Source organism: Ambystoma mexicanum, chromosome 1p (assembly GCF_040938575.1).
Source record: "Ambystoma mexicanum isolate Mex_15411 chromosome 1p, UKY_AmexF1_1, whole genome shotgun sequence".
Lineage (NCBI taxonomy): Eukaryota > Metazoa > Chordata > Amphibia > Caudata > Ambystomatidae > Ambystoma > Ambystoma mexicanum.
This window is the reverse complement of record NC_090921.1, coordinates 1,080,978,156-1,081,002,316: the sequence shown is the minus strand read 5'-3', so window position 1 is coordinate 1,081,002,316 and position 24,161 is coordinate 1,080,978,156. Positions and strand designations below refer to the sequence as shown.

Below are 24,161 nucleotides of genomic sequence, written 5' to 3'. Positions count from 1 at the left end.
TGTCTTTGTATTCTTTTCTCTCTTATCCTTTCCTGTTCATCATCTTCTATTCTTTTTCCTTCTAGCTTTTCCTGTTCATCGGCTGTTCTCCTTTTATTATTGCGTTTTCTTTGCTCTTCTGCTCTCTCTTGTTTTTTAACTTGCTCATCTTGATATATCTGTTCTTGTCTTTGTCTATCTTTTCTTTTCACTCCTTCATCTTTTAATCGTTCCTCCCTCTCTTTGTCTTTTCTGTCTTGTTCGTCTTGATCTCCCCTTTGTCTTACATCTTCGATGCTTTTACCATCAAGTTTAAGTAAAATCTGACCTCCCAACCATTCGCTCTGTACGAGCGCTATCTCATCAGTTTTATCCTTATCTCATTTCCATCTCTTTATTTCTTCCCTTTTGTCTAGAGATGTGCTTGCTCGATCATTTCTCTCCATATCGCGTCTCTTCTTGTCCCTCTGGACTTTGGAGGTTATATCTTTCTCTGTGTCTTTTTCGGGGCCTTCGTCACTACTTTGCATAGGTGACTCATATGATCAATTGCTATATCCCGTCACTCCTTTAAGTTCTCTTAATGGGTATAATCCTTCGTCTTTCTTAATCACGTCTTTTATTTCAGATGGGGCGGGTGGAGGAGAAGGCTCTTCACCCCCCTCTTTGCATATATTGAGTATCCAATCTAATGGAGGCTGCTCCTTTTCGTGTTTATACATTTTCCAAAGCTCTAGACTCGCTAGGAGCTTTTCTAACTTTTTTCCCGTGTACGCAGCATGCAAATATGTTGTGATATGCTGCAGAACTGCTCTCGATAATGACCCGCCTTGTGGCCGTGGTATAAACATTTTATCTGCAGACTTTAAAATTACGTATGTCGACGGCCGATGGTATCTTATCTAACCATCATCTGCTACCAAGTGAACTGGAGGTTTCTAGCCTTTTAAGATGAGTAGCAATACCCTGGAGATGGGTGGGGATGTGGATTCTACTCATACATCAATAATCAAGACGACACAAATAGTTTCACAAAGTTCGTCTGTTTTAATGCAAGTTTTAAAACAGGGAGTACAACGAACACCTGCAATCGCTCGATACACTGACTCTAACAACTTCATAAAAAAGTTGGGTTCTTATACCCATAAACGCAGACTGATCAACCAGGTTTGGATAAACTCGCCTTGATACCAGCTGCCCTCCAATTAAAATGGCATCCATCATCACCTCAATGGTCTAGTGTCAATTATTACTTTGAAGTTGACGTTGAGTCTGTACTGTTCTCTGAGAATTTTTAAGGAGTATGGGTACTCTTCGGCTTCCGTGCGTAGGTGTGACCATCTCGTCCATCCAACTTTCTTCCATCACTTGACTGGACACCATGAATTGAGTCTTTTTGTGTATTTGATTTTATTCTTCAATAGTCCTCTGACAACTTTTGTTATTGCTTGACCTTCTTGAACAGGAGCTTCTGTTCTTTCATGTTAATTGTATCCAATGTCAGCCAACTCCTAGTTTTAAAGACCTTGGCTTTCTTGGCTCAGTGAACTCCTTAGCTGAAATATATTCTGATTAATTCAATTGCCTTTTGTAACTGCCACACTGAACTGAGGCCTTCTTGCGTTGTTCAGTACTGCTTTATACGTAATGGAAACATTCATTCTTACTTAATCCATATGTATCTATGAGTTATATAGGTATATGTTGGCGCTTGCCGTGGTGTAATCTATTTAAGCATGTGGCTAGCTTCATGATTGCTTTGCTGCTTGCGTTTCATTGCATCTGTACACGTTTAAACTAACTAAAAATCTTCATTGCGTTTGTGGCATAAGTTTCTTCATCTTGATCCCAAGATGTCTCTTTTCCTTGGTACGTCTTTGTTCTTTATAATTGTTTGCCTCTCTGGTCTGGTTATCTTTCTATCTGGGGGACAATTCAACTTTGTACGATGTCACCATTCATCCTGGTCATTCATTTCTTTGTTTCATCAGGAATCTCGTTCAAATGGCCATCATATTGTCTTGGATGCAAGTATGGTTTCCTCAATGGGTTCTGTACTTCCCAAATTCTCTTAGATATAGGTATTATTATGGGTACTGCACAGAGCCCGCTCTGTTCTCTTTGTTGGTTTAACTGTTCAGTATACGTCACATATTTTGGTTGATACTTTTCAGGTAATGTAGGCGGGGCAGTTGGAGTGGGGGTACTTGGCTCCTCATCTACAGAAGCTGCAAGGGATCTCACACATATTACTTCAATAATCAACGCCTCATTTGAAACTAGCATAGTCCCTACACATCTGAAAGACACATGGGTCCTCCCTTTATTAAAGAAACCTACCCTCGACCCTACCATCCCCACAAACTACAGTCCTATTACTACAGTACCATTCCTTCTGAAAATCCTTGACAGGGCAGATTACCTTCAGATTCAGGAACATCATAAAAGCAATAACCTCTTAGGCCTCCGACAATCAGGCTTTAGACACAGACACGGCACTGAAACAACTCTGTTAGATTTAAAAACACAAATGGATAACATAAAAGATAAAGGCAATTTAGCCCTCCTACTGTTACTAGACTTATCGTCTGCCTTTGATTTAGTAAATCACAAAGTCTTATGCAACCACTTCTTGACTGCATCCCACTTCTCTGACAAAGCGACCGCATGGATCCAGCCATTTCTGGATAACAGAACAACGAGAGTGTTCACATCTACTGCATCAGCTGAGCCAGCACCAGTCAAATGCAGAGACCCCCAGGGCTCTTGCGTCTCTTGGATGCTCTACAATATTTTCACGTAGCCCCTGTTCGATGATTTAGACCATTTGGTTGTCTCCTATACTAACTATGTGGATGACACCCTAATTATCATCCCCATCACTGGAGACTACAACATTGGGCCTCATTACACGGTAGGCGGTAAGGGTTTACCGGTACCGGTAAACCCTTACCACCTTACTACGAGGTCCCTTTGCGGGTTGGTACATTAACGCCTGCTTTCATCAGGCGTTAAAAAACGAACCCGCAAAGGGACTGGGGTGCTAATTACGGTACCGCAATTTGCGGTACCGTAATTGGCGCCTTCCCCATTCCCATTATGCCCTATGGGGCAAAAATGGGAATGGGGAAGGGCAATGGAGGAAGGAGGAATTACCGCCTTCCCAACCTTGGAATAGGGCGGTAATTCCCCTTTCCTCCAAGGCGGTACCGGTAAATTACCGGCATGAACCATGGCGCTAATAGCGCCATGGTTTACCGCCTACCGTGTAATGAGGCCCATTGACTCTAAACTACTAAACGATACATACCTAATCATACAAGCTTGGATGGCAAAACATGGACTCTGTCTTAATGATGATAAAACAGAGATACTCCTCATAGGATCCCAAACAAAACAAACAGTTCAAATCTTTTATATTGACAGCAACAACATTAATGTCTCCAAGGATGTGAAAACGTTAGGCATTTATCTTGACTCCTCACTAACACTGACAAGACAAGTCAATGTGACAGCCTCTGGCACAGCCTACACCTTTAAACTAAGAGACCTTTTTTGTCCACAGCCAATTGCACCACTTTAGCTAGGGCGCTCATCCTTTCCAAATTAGACTACTGCATTCCACTATACTTAGGAACCAACCAATGCAATCTAAAAAAGCTGCAAACACTCCAAAATAATGTGCTCAGATCTGCGCTGAACATCCCCAGATCCCACCATATATCTGAGTTGAGATGTAGTGTGCAGTGGCTATCAGTCAATCAGAGAATTGCATTCAAAACTTTATCACTTACCCACAAATGTCTTTCCAACCTAGCACCCAAATACCTGATGGACAATTTCTCACGAAACCTTTCAGACTGACCATCAATCCTCACAACTACACTGCCTTAAGATCCCTAGGTTTAAGCTTCAGAAGGCAGGGGCAGCAGTTTTACGGCTTTAACAGCAAAAATGTGCAACACATGATGGTAGAACCATCTTACTTCAATTTCAGGAAAAATGCAAACATGTGGTTTATCATGCAGGAAACACAATAACCTGGACGTCCTACTTCACTGCTCATCTCTGTACTATATGTGATGGACTTTATGGTTTTCTTGTATTGTCTCAATTTTATACAAATGTGTAACATATGTAAATGTAAGAAATATGTCCAGATACCTAAGGGTTCGGTGCGCAATACAAATAAACAAACAAACAAACAAATAAATAAATAACCCAGTAATAGAGTCAACATGTCTCCTGCCCACTTTAAAATATGAAAGTATGGTTAAAACACAAGTAACTCCTAAGAGCTCATTCAATGTTACTTACCACTGTGGTTATAACTGTAATATAGGCTTGGGTAAATGGTAAAAGAGGCACATGAGGACCGAGCCAAAAACTATCGGCCAATTTCTTAAGAGAGGACGAAGAATAGGAAAAAGAAATGCAAATAATGTGTGCGTTGAGAGTAGACGGATGGAGTTTCTCTCAGTATATATTTCTAAATCTATTGTATCCCTTTATCCAAACATATAAATCAACACATTGTTTTTACAAAGCATGTATTATTTCTTTTGACATTTATTTGCACTTTCTGTGTTCATAGTGAGTGACTGGAAGGTTTTGTTTCTAATTGAAATTGCCATTTTTCATTGTTTTCTTGTTTTGGTTATAGCTAAGGAGAACCTTAGCTCTTAGCCAGATCTGTTGCATGGCAATTTTAGAAGGACATGTGTCAATCATCTACTAAGACAAACCCAAATGGCTTCTGATTGGTGCATTGCCTCATGGTTATCCCCCACTAAATATGTAACTATCCCAACCTCATGTTCTACCTTTTCCTTTCCATGTACTGAAAGAGACAAAAATGATTGGCCCAAAGCCTTCTGTTAAAATAAAAATGTTGTTCACTCATAACTTGGATATTAAATATGTGCACAGTTCATGGAGCCCTGTTTTCTTGGTTGCCTAGCGAAATTGTAGTAGTATTCTTTATCTTAAAGTATTGCCCAACATTTGAAAGCTTAAGCGTTTATTACAAATGTTTGTGCCTTATTCAGTGAAGCTTTTATTATTAAAACACTGTAAGAAAGGCATACCAAGATGGCTGCCAAGTGTATAAATCGTGTTCAGTGTGCTTATGGCCAATGTCCTTCTGCGTTAGTTGGCTCTGTTCTAACAGGCTAAGAAGAGATTGAGCTTACTCATAGGCATATTCGTGTCCACTTCTTACCTCCCATGTTCAAGACAGTGTTGAGATTGATTTGATGATTGAGCAGCGAGGAAAATGACTGCACATTAGCTAAGGTCCGTACATCCACAGACATACCGGATCTCAGCCTGTTAAAAAAGAAAGAGGTTGATTTGGATCGACCGTATTGCAAGGTCCAAGTGTTGGGCTCTGAATGACTGTGCTCTTTTGAAGCACAGGTTTTAGCCTGGGAGATCTGATCTTTGATTTCCACCCCACTCACAAAATGGCAGGCAGTGTGAAGACCAGCAGAGACCTGTACTAATGGTGGCAGGCGAAAAAGAGGGTACCAGTGTTGAAAGGAGCCTTTGTCCATAGATGACACAGGAGTCTCAGGTACAAAAGGAAGATGTTTTACTTAAGTCACAGGTTACATAGATTCAGTTACAGATTACAGGACTCTGGTACGCGGGGACATATCCAGCGGCCACCCTCTCTCTAAGCCAGCCTCTCATTAACTGCCATTCAGAGAACAAACAGAAGAGAGCACTCACATAGCATTCCACTTTCAGGCACTCATGACCTCACATATATACTGAACAGAGTAGATAGGAGAAAGGTAAGACAAACTTCATCTCCCTCCTTAGGCGGAATAACAATGAAAGTTGTACATCCCTCAAAATCCAATTCCCATTCCACTTACACCATGAATCTAAAACTCCATTCAGTAGCAAAACCCTAACACTGTCCTCGCGCACCACACAAACACATGATCACATGTCAGCAGGACAAATCAACTCCAAACTCTACCAACCTTCTGAATGCAAAAGGAGAGATGGCACACTTCAAACAATGAAATGATTACCCAACACAACCCTCTTCCTCTCCCAGACTATCTCACTCCACATTCACTGTCAGGTAACCACTCAGAGACAGCATCTACTTAGGTGTCCAACACCTCTTCTTAATTGACAAGGATGTCGAACACCCTAAAAATGTCTGGGTGTCCAACCCCCACAAAATGGCAGAGTGCCCAATAGCCGTGAAATGGCCTGTTATCCAACACCTCTAAATGACACAGATGTCCAACACCCTAAAAGTGCATGGGTGTCCAACACCCGAAAATGCATGGGTGTCCGACACCTCTAAAATGGCCAGGTTCCAAAACCCCCTAAATGACCCAGGTGTCCAAAACCCTAAAAATGCATGGGTGCACAACACCCCAAAAATGCACGGGCGTCCAACACCTCTAAAATGCACAGATGTCCAACCCCATAAAAATGGCAGAGGTGACTAAAACCCCAACACGACACAAGGAACCAATATCCCATAGTGACTAGCTGTCCAATACTTCTTCTCAATTGACACGTCCTACCCATTCCTCACTTCACCCATTACGCCACCCAAATTATTTTACATTGTACAAGTTTGAGTCCATTCTACAGACTAGGACTATACAATGGACTCAAACTTGTGAAATAACAACAGTACAATGCATCTAACAAAATTCTGTTGTTTTAACTAACATACTCAGAGGCCATGACATGCCTCCAATGCACCACCTGGTCATCATACCAACAGACCCCGCATCACCTCAAAACTACTACATCTCTCATTACACTGAAACAGATCATTTCCGCTGAAGAACATTTAGCCCCCACAGAATTTAAATATGATCTCCTTCATCAGCCTGTGCATACTTTCCAAAATGGCAAAATAAGCACCTTTGCCGCATAGGCTCCAATGCCAGTCACGTGCCTCCCAGAAATCCACCCAAAGGGACGCAGGTGTTTCAACAGTGGAAGTGGCCCCACTGAATTGAATGACATCATTTTCTCCCCGACAGTACGTTGCTGCGCAATGTAAGATAGCGAGGAAACTCACTCTCACAACGTTGAATAAGAATTTAAAAGTATGCTGTCCACGCCATTCCTCAGGATGCCAAGAAAGCCTGATGACTCTTACATCTGGTCACACGTCACCACTCCATCCTCAGCACCCCGTTCTCCCCCTGCAGCGTTGTAGCTTCTCCGTAATATGTTGTACATGCTATTCATTGTAAGGTGCTTTTCTTTAACACTCTCTGCACGTCAATACTATCTGGATAGTCACAACATCAGGACTTCCCTTGAAGGACCTTTCAAGGTCATTGCCCTCGAACGCTGCAACGCTCCACAACATCATCATTCAAGCTCCGGTCACGGAGTTAGACAGAGCTCTTAGCTCGATACGCCGACGCCTGGGACTAACTCACCCAGGCAGCACCAACGAGTACCGAGCCCTCTCGCCCATGCCGTTCTGCACTCCAGCATGGCACCACTCCCCTGTTCCTGTTGCACAATAAAACAGCTGTGGATAACTAAACGGAAAATATAAGGCACTCCTGTACTGCCTACCACTCCCCGTGCTCCAAGGCCACTACTCTTCACTGGCCGCTTCTTACCCGTAGTCAGCAGGCATCTCTGTACTGGCTGCCCCAGGCAGCATCAGCATAGTCCACCACTCAGACAGACCACTAGGAGGCTGGCACTTTGCTTGCACTGCAGAGAGAGGGTCATTTTCTTCCTGGGTTTGGGGGGTGGTGGATGTCCCCTTCTTCAGCTGTTCCCCAAGCACAGCGCAGGTCCCTCCTACCACGGCGCAGTTTCATCCAGGATGTCGCCATTGTTAAAAAGTGCCTTCCACCACAGATCACACTGGCGCCTGAGTTACAAAAGGAAGCATAGATTCAGTTACAGGTATCCGGTACATGGGAACACATCAGGACACATCCACCGGCCATCCTCTGTCTAAGCTAGCCTCTCATGAACTGTCATTCAGAGAACACCCAAAAGTGAGCATTCACACAACATTCCACTTCCAGGCAATCATTACCTCAGATACATACTGAACAGAGAAGATGGGGAAAAGGTAAAATACAGCAACCAGCTTTTAGCAGGCATCAACATAATAACAATCAACACTGCTGTGCGGCAATAAAAGACTCTGCAATGAGACATGGGCATAGAGTGCAAGGCACAACCATAACCAGCAAGGTGTGAAGGTATGTGTGTGTGTCTCAGGAGGATAGCTCAGGGGCAACGTGCTCGTCTTGGAAGCAAGATGACACAGAGCAACACAGGTTCGAGATCCTCGGGTCCGCGCTTAGAAACCTCTGGGTATTAAGCGCATTATAAATAACCTATCATATCATGCATAGAAGGTCCAGCAGAAAGGTGGGTGAATGTGTGTGTGACCGGGCCATACCTGGATCGTTACAAAAATGCAGACCTGCTATGTCACGCATGATCTTTTTCCCGTGAAGACTCCTGGACTCTGCCGCTCCCATGCCTGGGTTTATCCTGCAGTCTGTCTGCCTGTATGTTCAGCTGACTACTGTCTCAAATTCTCTCCTTAGCTGTGTCCACTTTCTTTCTTGCTGCCTGTACCCGACTGGCTTGTCTGTCTTCTGTTGCCCTCTGCCTACCACTTACCCACTACATGCCCACCTGTTGCATACCATCTACCCGTCGCCAATTCAGTGCCATTCATAGAGAGTAACATTGCAAGCAGTAAAGGGGAACCTCCTGTTTGATGATCGTGACTGTATTCAGGTCACCCCACAGAGAGGAAGTTGAGTGAAATGCGCCCTTGGAAAAAATGAAATACAATGAAATCAGTGAAGAACCTGAACAAAGGTTCTAGTGTCAGGCTCCTAAACCCTTAAACTCTGAGGGAGAGTGTGGGGACCACCCACCTGCATTTGTGTGGTACAGTGTGGGTAAAGCAATGCAGAGAAATGGGATTTGATTAAATGGCATGCGAGCAAACCTCATGCATCTGCTTACTACAGAGCTCATAGGGGCTTGCAGGCTATTGCAAAGTAACCACCAGAAACCGGATGACTTAGTGCCATAAATGTAGTGCCAGCCTTCACCTAGACCCTGAGGGGCACCCACATGGATCACACATATCATCTAATGCCCTGCACCAACATGGACACCGCAGCAGTTCTCCGCCTCACATTTACTCTTTCGTTGTCCACCTCTCCTCATGGACATTTAAAATTGCATTCAGGGGACTCCACAGCACATAGGTGCTTGCATTGGCGGTCCCCTGCATTCAACTATCAATATTTTTATAAGACTGTTGATGTTTTACGTTAAATGGTTGATTATTTTCTAGGACTTCTTCATGGATGGTGTAATAAGATTGTCTCACTAGGCCTTAATTGGCTTCTGTGACGCATAGGTTTGACTGCATTTGTAAACATGCTCAAAGTCTTCTAATTGGGACGAGCTAATATGCGTGACTCACCAAATTCTGTGTAGGATAATATCGAATTCGGCTATGATGTGCTTGAAGCTTTTGTTATCTTTTCGTTGATGAAAATCTAAAAAAAAAGATGTTACAAAAAATTGATGATTGTGCCTAAAGTAAACTATACGCTCGACCCACTCTCGCTCCCTGGACCATTTTTCAAAATTCTAGATATTAGTTAAACAACTTCATACATAACGAGAAAAAGAGACTCCCAAAAGACTGAGTGGACTTAATTTTGAAGACTTTGGGCCTCATTACGACCCAGGCGGTAAGTTACCGCCTGGTTCGTACCTTTACCACCATGGCGTAAACTATGTTTACGCCATGGTGGTTGGCGGACTTACCGCCCCATTCCGAGTTTGGCGGGTTGGTAAGTCCCCAATCCCCATTTACCCTTCCCCATTCCCATTTTTGCCCCATAGGGCATAATGGGAGTGGGGAAGGCGTTAATTACGCCACCGTAAATTACGGTGGCGTAATTAACGACAAGGTCCCTTAGCGCCATGGATCTTAACGGCTGCAAAAAGCAGCCGTTAAGATCTCCATGGCGCTAAGGGACCTCGGAATCCGGCGTTAAGGGTCGGCGCCGTTTACGGCGCCGTAAAGCCCTTAACGCCGGGGTTGTAATGAGGCCCTTTGAGGAGTCCAAAGTAGACACATGCACCACTGGCACTACCGATCTCCAAACATATTCCCACGTGAAGGGTAAGGAGCTTTCAATTCTGTTTTTCACCTAACAGTCCTACCTTTAATGTCGAGGAAAAACAAAAACACATACCACATAACTGTGGAGACTTTAAAGGTAGGCCACAAACCTGAGTGCAAACTCTGAGTCAAACTACAATGTTCAGACCACATCACTTTGAGGAATAACCCACATCCTAAAATTAAAGAAAAAAGAATGTGCTGAATCAATTGGTTGGACAACATTATTCATGTGGCATCAGACCACCTCCAAAATGACACACTACTTAGTTTTCACCAATGAACTAAATGCTATGGCAGGGATGCACGTGAACACCCTACCATGTGTGCATTGATCATTATATGACAGTCTCATGAGTGGGCACTCACCACCCATGACCTCTTATCGTGTTTGACCAATTCCTCCAAATCCTGCCATGCAGCCTCCTGCATTTACAATTGGTGGAAGAATAACAAGGTAGCCACTTATACATCATGGGGAAAACCTGTGAATCAGATTCAGGGGTTTCATTTAATGTGGTACAACATCTGGAGTGGAGAAAATAAAACACTTGCTTCAGTATTACTATCATAACATGTTTTTAATGCTACACAAATAGTTCTGGATACCAGAAACATTAAAAGAACAAATGCCTAAGTCACAGACCAGTTTTGGCCTAAATCACCCAGCGGGTTCCCTTCCTTGCAAGCAAGTGGCTGTAAATCCCCACGATTGAAGAGTCTGCAACCAGAGAGCACAGATCTCCCTGGAATTACAAGAGTATTCATGACTGACTAGAGATCTCCTGGCTTACTTTTTTTAACTTTACTTTATTACATTTGTACCGCGCTCAATGGACCCATAGGCATGATGACGCATACATAACAATCACAGAAAAAATATAAAACATGAACCATAAACGGGAAGGTAGGATACATAATATAGAAAGGCAGCACAATTCCCAAATAGGAAATCTAACTCGCTAAAATATAGGTGATCAGGGAGGGGGTTGGTTAATCATGAAATAAAGAGTGAACCGTTCAGTCGGAAACATCAGAGTAGAAGTTTACAATTTGAACCACGCATGGGGAGAAATGTACATGCTCTGAGATAAGAGGGTAGAGTGCTAAGCTGACAACCCACAAGATCACAATCGCAAGTTTGTTGAGAGCACGAGTCCCTCAAATCTATCCTGCATAGCCCTGCCCTTTGTCGTAACGACACAAGCACCTTTTTTCGCAGTTATTTGATGTTAGTAATCACAAGGTTCCTTTGGTCCATGACAAACGTTTTGGTAGTCACATTCTCAATATTGGGAATTTATGATTTTCTGAAGTTCTTTTCCATATCTGCGAATAGACCTCTGCGGCATGGTATCAAATTAAAATGTGTAACTGTTTTACTATTTAATTATCTGTTAAAAAGGCTCCCTTCTTTAATCGTTGTGATCCTGTGCCTGCCGATATCAATTAAGCAGACTATTACATCACAGTAGTACCCGGCGAGGGACAATCAGATTGTTAAAAATGACCTGATTGGCCCTTATCGGGTCCCTACCAGCATGACAAAGGCCTACATACTAAGGGTTCTCCAAGCGCCTGGTCCATCCAAGTTCCTTTCTATTGTTTGTCTGGCCACCATGGAAAGGGAGAAGGGACATGGACTATGTGTAGTCCCTTCTCCCAGATCCATGGCGGCTATTTTCTTTTCTTTTTTTCTCGTGCTGAGAAACAGCTTTCATTCCATTTCACAACTCGACAAAAAACAATATTAGTACCCAGATATAACGTGCCAGGGTACGTATAGCGATGGAACCCTTGGGGGGGAATTATTGGTCTGGTAATGCCCACAGGGCTATGTTAAAGCACTTGCTTTGCTCGGGCTTATAACTATTGCCCCAGGGGCATTACCAGTTTGGTAATGCCCCTCCTCCTCGGGTTCTATTGCTTTAGTATTAAACCAAACTGGAAGCATGATTGGGGCAGTGTCCAGCAATCCTGGGCATTTCACATCCACTCTGTGGAGTGGACCCCTCATATCGTATACAAAGGCACTGCTTGATCTCAAGCGCACAGTCACAATCCAAACAATCACAAAAAACTGGAAACTGCAGACAAACTGCATCATGCTGGATGGTGGATAGAAATGTGTTTGGCATGGGATGCCATAACATTTTTAATAAGCATGTCTTCATTAGAAATCACAACAACAGACTATAGTTCTCTCTGGAAACCTACATTAGCAAGCTGGCTCATACCCCCTCACCCCCACCAAAGCCACCACATTAATTTCACTCACTAGCTTTAGACCTCTACTCAAAACGGTATATAGTTGTCTCATCCCCAGGTTTTTTTTCGGTGAGCTTTCTACCGAAAAATATAAAATGAAAAAGCTTATTGGAAAATATATAGGGGATGGGTAAGGGGATGTAAGGGGTTGGTTATACAGATTAAATAATAGGGATGGGAGGTTTGGGGGGAGCCCCCCAAATATAACCCTGAATACAAAAATAAAAATGCAATGAGTTTTTTCATTGACATTTTTTCAGCAAAGAACTCATCAAAAAGCCTGCCGATGAAAGTACATAGAACCCTCCAAACATCTTCATTCCAAGAGTACATCAATCATCATCTACATCATTGCTAAAAGGACCACGCATGCAGGGATCACCTGTACATTCACATTCAAAACATAAGATTGTTGTATATAGGTTCCTTTGAACCCATTCATGCACTTTACAACAAATGAAAAGTCATATCTAGGAGCTAACCACAGTGAAACATGAAAGCCATATGTAAGTCATATTTCACAACGATGACGTCACACAGCCGCACACTTTCTTGCTTGAAGGCTCGGCAGGTCCCTCTTCACAGTGCTGCTCCTGACACATGGCAGAAGCCCATAGCCTACTTCTGCCCACATGAACGGAAGCTTCGGTGAAACGAGAAGTGATGACCTCTTAGATGAAAGGACGCTGCATTGCCTTGGCTATAACGAAATGGGTTAATAGAAACCCAAATACAACATACAACTGTACATGTACAGACTCGGGTTTGTCACCTCTGAAACATTGCGCAGCCCTAACACTAGTAAAGTACTGAGTAGATATACTGGATCAATGCCAAACAATAAAGCACAATGCAACACGTTGTGTAGTTCGAAAAAGATCATAAGCCAAAGAGCTATTAGGAGTTATGTGATCAGAATGCAAACGAGGGCTACAAGTAATGGGGTTAGATCCCCTCTGGAGCTATGTTGACGGAAGGACGAAATGTTTAACTAGTACGACTCACAATCAAGATTACATTCTGATTACATAACTCCTCGCTACATAGCATATAAATGCAAAATTTCTGCCAAGTAGGTAATCCTCGGATTTGACATTATCTGTACCTCCGTGACTTGCTTCGCATTGCCTAACCTAGATGATCTACCACACGTTCTGCCTTAAAAAAGACCCATTGTTAAGGGTCGAAACACATGTCGGCATTTATGTTTTACATTGACTCTTAAAAACACTTCTAATAGCTCTTTGGCTTATGATCTTTTTCTAACTACACAACATGTTGCATTGTGCTTTATTATTTGGCATTGATCCAGTATATCTGCTCAGTACTTTACTAGTGTTAGGGCTGCGCAACGTTTCAGAGGTAACAAACCAGAGTCTGTATTTGTGTCAAATTAGCAGTTTTGAGGTAACTGCCAGTCCCTCATACGTGCGGCAACCCTTGTTTCAACTATTTGTCAGGTATTTTTTGAGGAATCATCTTACTCTTCTTACTCACTGTTAGTCCCAGCGCCTCAGGCCAACTGCATACCTCAGTCCAACTTTCTACAACTGTACATGGGTGAGTAAAGTAGCAACTAAGGAGAAATATTTCAACTCAGGGGTCAGGGTCACTTTATAGACAACTCCAGCTTTTCCTTTGTGATCTATTAAATGCGACTCTGAATCCCTTGCTTGAGTATTTCCTCGTAGTTGATAGTCACCCATGCACAATTCTGTCTGTACTGTGGAAATCTAAGGCTCAGTCAGTGCCCTATAGTTCCCACTGCATTTTACTCACCCGATTGTGCATCTTTGAACTAACAGATATCTCTTACAGTTCTGTTATGACATTGTTTCAATAAACTCACTTCGGAATCTACTTTGTATGAGTTTAAGTAAAGTAAACCTTTATCTTTTGGAACTTCAATCATATTTATTTATTTGTGTTTGTTTTCTTTACCAGTGTATTGTGACATATCTGCACGACCGTTTGCTGAACTTATTTGACTGTTTTTTCTTAAAAGTGAGTAAAAATAGTTGAACACAGCATTCTGTAATCTGAACAAGAGAATGGTTTTCAAAGCACAGTGCTCATAGTTAAACTCATTATATTAAAATGTTAATATTTGCATATGCTGACAATAGTAGAAACATCTTAGGTGTTATGCACTATTTTAAAGTAATGATCCGAAAATGTATTTGTTACATTTTTTATAATGATGTTTTAATAAAAATGTTGGGACCAGACCATTCCAGCTGGGCCACCAACTTTATAACCCTAGGCTTGACTCATAGCATCCACAATAAAGATAAGAATATTGGAACAAGACATCTTTCCATGCAAGGATCCATTATGTGAGATGCCCTGCAGAAATGGCTGAAAGAGCAAGAGGACCACCTAAGTTCTAGAAATGAGTAGTAAAGGCGGGGACTTTTTTCCAATGTGAAATTTTGACACATGGCAATGCCCCCTGGTTGTCTTTATGCGTTTGATTTCTTTTTTACATGGAATTTGATATCAATACATTTTTTATATCAAAATGTTTCTACACCAAATTATATATCAATTTGATATCCATTTTATATCAATGGCTACGTAAAGTGTGTTTGTATACTTTGATATGGTTTGATATAAAGTGTATATCGAAATGTTTTTATATGGGAGAGTGTGTGTGCGCTGTTGCTTGGTCGAGGGAAAAGTGAGTTGTGAGGAGTTAGACAGTGGGTGTTAGGGTTTGGTGACGTGGCAATGATGTGGGAGTGGGTTGTGGTCTTGATGGTATGACGTCATGATGTTATATAATGCTGGCCTTTGAGAAGCCTTTGAATAATTTGATATAAACTTTATATTATTTCTATTTATCAAAAAAATTGATATCAAAAAGGTATTTTTTATATCAAACATTTTTCATATTGGATTTTTATATCAAAATGATATCAGATTTGTATATAAAATGTTATCATTTGATATCAAAACTTTTTTTAGTGCAAAATTTAAAAAAATGTATATATAAAATGTACATTTTTATATCAAAACGTTTTTGATATCAACATATTTTATTTCTAAATGTTTACAAAAATGTGATTAAAAACATTTTGATATGAAAATTTAAAACATTTTTTATATAAAAATCTTAGAAAAATGTATATAAAAAAGGTTTTGATATCAAAATGATATTGATTTTTATATCAAAATTGAAACAGAAAATGCGATATCAAAAAAAGAATAATTACAGCTAAATTATTTAACAGCTGAGCTACAGCGCCTGTGAATATATAGTTTATAATATGCAACAAAATGAAAAGTGAAGATCTAATTCCAGGACTACAAAAAAAAAGACACAAGCAAACTCATGCAACATGCTGGGACACTGAATTCTACCATTCTCCCTGTTGTGCAGAAAGCAGTGTTCCATCAACACTGCCGGAGCATGCTTTTATGAAAATGCCACGGCAGGGCAGAGAATTCACAGATGACGACACACACATGAGGCCCAGAGCTCTGACTCAACTGTTTTGGTTTTTATGTTTATTACAAACGATATGAAGCCACATCAGAATGATCCAACCTTGCAATGAAACCCAGAGGCTATTTTAATCAGGCACTGCCATGTGCCTGGTGTGAATAAACTGTATTTGCATGGCCCTATTCATTGTAAAGGAAGCATAGCCCCAACGCGCCTGTAGTCTTCAACTAGCATGTGACTGCTGTGCCTCAAAGACCGACAGATGGGGGGTGTTCTGCTGAAGGGGTGGGGGGTGGTCAGATGTTTTTAAAACCTATGCTTGGAAGCCTGCCAGAACATTGCTGCGGATTTCGGGACAATTGCAGCCCCCGGCTGGAACTGAAGACCCCAGGACATCTAAAGTCTGGTGATGAAAGAGGCCTTCTACTTTTAAAAAGTGAGTTGATACTTTGTATTAATTGCAAGCTTGTAAATAAATAGTGGTGTTTTAAAATTGTACAATATTTTAAACAAGATGTGAAAACCATTTTAAAAGTGTATGTTCTAGAATCTAGACCTGTGTATTTTTATTTAATGGTGCAAACAGAGCTTTTAAAACTAAATTTGTGTATTCTTTAGCTTCAGGTAGGATTAACTGGCAGCCTGCATTTCCATATATTTAAGTTGAAGTGTGCAGGGAAATGGAAAAACTGTCTCTGGAATCTGCCCAGCATCATAAGGTCATTTTGTAATCCTCATTTTATGTTTTTTTAATGCAGAGGGTCTTTGACACGTTGGCTTTTAGGTAATTAAAATGTTTAAAATGTCAAGCTGGTTCATGAAGTTTCCAGCAGCGGGGACATTCTTTGTGTAAAATGAAAGCCTTGGGGCTAGGGTCTATCGCCACATACATTGCTGACAGCGCGCACAATAATATGACAAGCCGTGTGGTTTTAACATAGTTAAACTTTTTAAATGCTGATCATTGACTATGCAAACAAGCGCCATGAGGTATTGTGAACTGGCACACATCACTTGTCTGAATAGCCCTCTGTGCGAAGGAAATCATGGACAGCCCTAAAATAAAAATGCTGCTTTAAACCATGGTGCAAACGAGTACATTTTTAGAAGGAAATTGACAAACCCAACAGACACTGTATTTATATAGACACAGGGAAGATTGCTTAAAGCAGCCACAGTTTTATTTTATAACACATTTGTTATTTTAAAACAAATATTTGTTTTGGTTTGAGAGGGTTTTAGACCTGTATAAGTATTTAGAAAGTGCACAAGCCTTTTGGTTCTAAGAAAACAGCTGTGCACACACACTATAGGCACTTTGCGTGGTGTGGTTTTTAATTGTGGACCCGTGACAAAGCAAATAGATGTGGTGGGCCCTGATTAAAGTAACCACAGGGACAAAATGAAAATGATACATATGCACTTAGGGCCTGAATCTGTATGCACGCTCATACAACAAAAAGACATTGACAAAGGGAATAGGCAACACCTTTTATTTAGTGATGCAGAAATGTATTCTGGAGCAGCGTTTATACCAAATATATACATACGCTGCAAGCTCTTTCAAATTTTCTGGAGAGCACAGTTGACCATCAGAGACAGTGCAACTATTTGGACCATCAGGGACAATGCGACCATTTGGACTGTTAGGGACAGGGTGGCCATTTGAACCATTAGGGACAGTTGCGGTATTGAAGCAGCAATCCCAATGCTGTCCCTAACGGTCCAAATGGCCACACTGTGCCTGATGGTTACATAGTTGCTATTGTGTTGTTTTCTTAATTGTGTGTCATGATTTTAAAATATAAAGGTGCCTTTTTATAAAAGAATGTCCGGTTTGTAAATGTGTCACAGATGACACAAGTGGTTGAAATTGTTTTAAGCCGCCAAGATTCAGGATCTTATATTCTGACTCGGGGTATAAACGTTGGCATTATAAGCCGCTGATTCTGTATTTCTCTGTTTTTATAGAAATGGCCTACAACACCCGAATGGCACAGGCGTCGCAATCTTTGGATTTGAATTGTAGAGTGACTGATTAATCAAATTATGGCTGGCAGGATGGAGCGGGGTTGGCGCGTTTGGCAGCTGGTTCAACAAATCTTGGATGTCCTGAGGTGAATGGAATGATACAACCTGTTTCGACTGGGGCTTTTGAGGGCACTGGGACGGGGTTTGTTCTGCATGGAGCAACACATTTGGAAGGTTTCAACTAAACCACAATGGGTTACTCTCTTTTGTTACAGCATCATCTAGGGTTGTGGGTTTTGGGGACCTCACTGCTGCAGAGTTCTTTTGTAAATTCAACACCGAGCCCGCTTGGGTCTGCATGGCTCCCATTACGTCATCATCATCAAGGGTTGTATGCCAGAGGAGCTGCTGCTACGAAGACATCGATCACAGGGTTTCGACAACTGACACCACAGAGTGTGCACTGTTTTTGGTTCATCCCAATGGGGGCCCTGATGAATGTCTGGGGGGCCTTCATCAATGGAATGTCTTTGTTTTTGATTCACCCCGAGGGGGACCAGAGGAGTGTCTGTGGGCCCCTAGGATCAGAGTTATTTCTGGTTCACCAATCGGGCCTGAGGAGTGTCTGGGGGCCCCTACAATCAAAGTTGTTTCTGGTTCATCCATCAGGGGCCAAGGAGTGTCCGAGGGCCGTGCAACATGGAATTGTTCCTTTGTTTCATCCAAAGGGGCCTGTGGCACCAAGACCCCGAATTCTTCTCTTATTTCTGAAAAACCATGCTGTGAAATGCCTGGCAAATGCCAACACAGTGTTTTTTACAGGTGCGCACGGCTGAGGCGCTATTTGCTGAATGATTCATTATAACTTCTAAAGCTATGTTGTGTGTGATATATTTTGTTTGTGTTTTATACAGTTTTTAAGATGGATACTGCATCATGTTTTATATGTACAGCTTTTTTATTTTCAATTCGGTGTAAGTTTTGACATAGTGCTTAAAAGCTGGGTAGAAGCATCCAAATGTAGTAATGTTTCTTTTATCAACATTTAGAAGCTTGAAAGGTGCACCATTCGATTTGATTTAAAATCGCCGAGAGGCTCATACTTGGATATCTGCACATGATTTGCTTATGCGCAAATATTTGTAATTATGGATATCACGCTACAACACCCCTTCGCGTGTGTGCTGGCAGGTCTTTCTTGCTGTAGCAAGAGTTATTTTGTCAAAAAACGTTTAGAAAACGCCCATGCTGTGATATCACATGCCCCAGAAAATATTATTTGGTTTTACAGCTGCTGGCAACCTCTTTCCAACAACCTGCAACAGCAGTTTAAACACCTTTGGTTTGTAGAAGGTATGCTTGAGAATCTCAACGACAATCATTTATTAACACCCTGCTTGCTGAATATGATTGTTGTGGACAATTTGATGACTGAAGGGGGTGAGAATGCCAAACTAGAAAAAGCCTTTACTCAATATTTCCCATCACCGCAATCTGAGCATATGTTATATATCATGCAAAACATATTTACCAAGGGGAAGAGTAGCAGATCGATAACACTAAACGCTAGATACATAGTGTTATTTAAAAACCCCCAGGAATAAACAGCAACTAACCATGATAGCCTGCCAGATGTATCTGACGAAAACACATTTTTTGTTGGAAGCTTTCGAAGACACAACCAGTAAGCCCTACGATTATCTCCTGGTTGATTTAAAAACAACCACTCTAGAGGATTATAGATTGTGCACTGATCTATTTACGGCGGGATCACCAGCTGTTTATATCCCGAGAAAGGCATCTAAAAAACAACATCAAGCGCAATATCGAGTCAGTACCCTTTCAGCATGTTGACACGCATATGAAGAAACATTGCACTGTTGGAAATGCTTGTATATGCCCCCTCAACAATGTAGGGCCATTCTAGCCACTGCCTCCGATGATCTGGTGGCAGAGATTGCTCAGAACACTTTAAAGAGATACGTCCCCCTAACACATCATCAAATAAGTGTGTTGAAAAAGAAAAATAAGGTCATCAAGAAGCTGTGCAATAAGCAAATATTGCTAAGGACTAAAAGAAAAGTGATCTTGCAGGTCGGTGGGTTCATAGGATCACTCACAGGCATGGCCCTACCACTAATCACAAGCTTCGTCGGGGGCCAATAATGGAACACACTCATAAAATGTATCTCGTGGACAAGCATCAGTTAGAAACCCTGACGACTCCCACAGCCCCGCTGGATTGAGATATACAAATCATTCTAGCATGCATCTCGACTCGAAATGAAGGATGTTTTGAACAGATCAGATTTATTGGCGCATGATAAAGCGGCAGTATATTTAAACATTCTGCACAAATACTTAAACCATAGCTGACACGGCGATACAGAGAAAAACAAACTAACTTTATACATGCCGCCCGAAAAATCTAGCAGTGCTAGGGACCCAGTGGGGACCAATTCGGTTATCGCTGATGTGTTAAACATGTTTAGCCAACACTCTAAACTGAATGCAGAACTATTGCTACATAAGATGAAACTTGTGAATGATGTGTCACCGTGGACATATAGGGGAGAGTTTGTTTATAAAGGCATGGTTTTAAGGGTTTCGAACTTGCACAATCTAGCATGAAGTGTTACAAACCGACACCCTACTTCTACAATAAAGGCCCTCATTGGATGGAATGAGTTTATGCAGGCGGTGGCTGATTTAAATATACCAACTGGTCATGGGTAATGCCGCCCAACGCCGCCTTCTGGAGCGGCTAAACACTGGGGCTCCCGTCACTCCTCGCCAACAACAAAGCCTATTAAACACACCCATAAGCAGTCCCTGCTCACCGAGCCCTGAATGGGGATGGATTACCAGTTAGCTTATGGATTCTTTAGCGCCTGCGGCATGCATACCTCTGAAACGTCTAGACCCCTACAAGGCTGTTACAGGCCTATATGGTTAGCGGAGTAATGCGGGCGGCCCTTGTTGAATGTGTATGATTCTTCTCCGCTATATTCAGCATTTTTCTTAATAAATGTTTTCAATTCATAAACATGACTGGTTGTTTATTATGTTATATTATCTATTATGTATAATAACACACGCTACATGGTTTACAAAAATGCTATTTTATTGACACATGTATCAGTGTATAGACGATACACATTTACAATTTTGACACACTGTAAACATTTTGCGAGATCTATGCATGTTGTGTAGCATCTTCTTAACAAATCTGGTCACCATTTAATCATTTTGGTTGGGGTTGCTCGAATACATTTTCAAAACAGCCGACAGGGCTCTCTATTCTGACATTTGAGTGATAAAGAATATAGTGTTGACCGAAGGTCATGGCTTTAGAGTCTTGAACCAGTACACTAATATAGCATATATACTTTGCAATTATTCGTACATAGTCTGTTAAAACTCTGGCGTATATGGTGGGTGCAGGAAGCGCGCCAAACTGTCAAACTGTGTTAACACACCCCCTCCAGCCACAGAGCTTGCCAGTGTGTTCAACACCAGTCCTGCGGGTCGGTGTTCACCACCAGGCTTACAGGGCGATTTCTGGGTAGATGGCTGGGACATGTATTGCTGGCATACACACTGTGAAATGTTTTTAATTCACGTCTATGCTTGCGCAGAAATTCTCTTATCTGTAGACTGTCCATTAAATATCAAAAATCGCTATTGAAAACGCTGCGCATTAACAGTGAATGTGTAGCAGTTAGGTTTCTTTCAAATTTATCTCAGCGCATGGGTTTCTGGTCCCCCGTGAGGTTGAAAGACCGCGGTTATACGTTATCGTGTCTTAGATCAAAGGCAGTAGGGTACAGCCGAGAGCATATTTGTTGCGTGTAAATGACACACAAAGCCCCACTCCATACATGACGGAGGCTCCACTAAAATATGGTTGATTGCCGTAATCGTCTTGGTTCATGTAATATTCCACGTAAACCCTTGGATCTCCATAGTTCTTCACCACCACCATTATAGCATTGTTTTTTTTAGTCTTTTAGCCGAGGGGTCTGAAGTGCAACCGCAGCCAGATTTTTCCATATTTAAATGATACAAACTGCCCCTGATCATCTTTTATATGTATGGTGATGATGTCAAAGTGGTTTTTACACCCAGGGACATGCTCTTGTTTGCTGTATTGAATATTCACAATATCGTTATTTCTTTTAATCTCCACAGTTCTAAGCAGCGGGGCCTAGCTGTCCCCCACCCTTTGATACTCCACACTGTGGCTATAAAGCAATAAAGCTATAAAAAAAACCTGTTAATATCGGCGCAGGTTTTGTCCTACGGTCCTTCACTTCCAATGTGTTGCACTGTTCCCAAAATGCTGCGCAGCCTCACGGTTGTTGGAAACCTAACAGATGAGTCTGGGTCCTGTAGAAAAACATTCTGCTGGTGCAGGTCTAGATGTGGAGTTGTGTCCTCATACTCGGGTATACATGCTATGCCCTTGTTGATGATTCTGTCAAGTTCCTGTATATTTGGATAATGTCCCTCGGGTAATCCTCCCAGCCAAAGCCTCAGAGTGTTTGTTCATTTTATTATAAACATAGCTTCCCCCAGGGCCAATGTGTGCCACGATCAGACATACTGAACCTCAGTGAGCGCAATCATCCATTGAGCCTCCAGATGTACGGGTTTGGCCAGCTTCACAGTAAAGTTGGATACTTTGTTCCCTGGAAATATCTCAGCTGAAGCGTTGCTGGGAAACATGATATAAAAAGATGCAGGCTCCATTTTAACCGCAGCTACACACTCGAGGCCTCTAGGGATCCGGCGGGTACCCAACTGTTGAATTTGTCAGGCTATCCCAGCCATTTAACAAAATATTGTTTTTTGGCTCCACAGCCTTTATTTGTTATGGTATTTTCGATTCCATAAATGCGCTGCTGGTTTTTACTGACTTTCTGGATCTCATCCTTATAAAAAACACCCTGAACACCTTCCCCCAAATAATCATTTAATCTATATATATATATATATATAAACACCCTCCCTTTGAACCACCCTGTATGTAATAAATCTCGTTCGGCTCATACCCATTTGTGAAGACGGCCTTGTTTTTCGAGATCCGCACATGATCCCCCTTTTTAAGGGGTATATCTTTTGTCTTTTTAAAAAGTCTTTTGCCTTAGAGTTTTTTCCAGAAAGCCAGGCAATTCTGCGGTGTTACATCTGCCAGTATGGTATTAATAGATCTATGATGCGTGTTGTCATACACATTTATAAATGTGGGTAACACCTCCACATATCTGTGGGTGTTTTTAGCTCTAATAAAGAGCCACAGTCATGTTTTAAAGGTGCATATAAAGCGTTCTATAGTAGAGGCTTTAACTTCAGAGTGTGTTACAAAGTGGTGTACAGCGTGCTGCTTCAGAAGGTTTTGCAGCAGTTTATTTAAAAACTCTTTACCAGCATCCATCTGTAGTTTAGCAGGGACTTTGCCATTGTTAAATATGCACTTAAAAGCCACTGCTACACTGTGCACCATCTTGTTCTTCAAAGCCTCAACATAGGAGTATTTTGATAGAACGTCGTTGACGGCAAAAATATAGCGGAAACCATCAATGTCTTCACTGAGTTGACTCAAATCCATAATATCTGTGTGCCAATGTTGATTGACGTCACATACCACGGTCATTCACCGTTTATAATGTTTCTGGGCCAGCTTATGCAGTGCGTAGACCACCTCCCCTGAAAGCCATGTCTTAACAGTCCCCTGTGACACCTTCCCCCCATCGGCTCGCAATTTAACGATACAGGCTGTCAACCCCGCCCTAACTGCCTACACCTCCTTCATCATAATATATTTTTGACAGCTTCATGCCGGACATGTCTCCCCGTAAAAACTGAACATAAATACACAGTCAGTTTTTATAAACAACGTTTTTTATTCGCAGTTCAAAAACGACAATTTTATTAAAAATATATTCACATTAAAACATTCAAATTAAAATAACACTTGCGAATACTGCACAACCACATTGAGTGGTGCTGCTTCGTTAAGCACTCCTGTTACACTCCATTTATATATATTTTATCCCCGTCCAGTTGGGAACTGTTTTTCCAATGATGTTTCTAGCACCCATCTGACTCAAAGGCGACTAAACTGCTACATTTTCAAAAGTGGGTTATTCACCGATTCTAAAGCCCATAATGTTTTAGATACGCACCTTATCTGTTAGCGGTTGTGTCATTTGGAACAAATCTATAATGCATTTTGGGCTCAACACAAAACATATTTTATGTAGCAAATTATCTGTCTAAGCTTTTTCGAAACACTCGTGAGCATCC

General features: G+C 41.7%; 1 long non-coding RNA gene across 1 annotated transcript in view; it reads right to left on the bottom strand.

Annotated features, from left to right (window-relative positions):
- Nucleotides 1-6,636: 6,636 nt before the first annotated feature.
- The window catches only part of LOC138568798 (uncharacterized), a 175,062-nt gene continuing 157,537 nt past the window's right edge, over nucleotides 6,637-24,161 (bottom strand). Inside the window, exons 2-3 of the long non-coding RNA XR_011302989.1 lie at nucleotides 9,455-9,530; nucleotides 6,637-7,861 (exon numbers count right to left, since the gene is read on the bottom strand). This is a non-coding gene — a long non-coding RNA (uncharacterized lncRNA). The remainder of the gene's footprint in view (nucleotides 7,862-9,454; nucleotides 9,531-24,161) is intronic.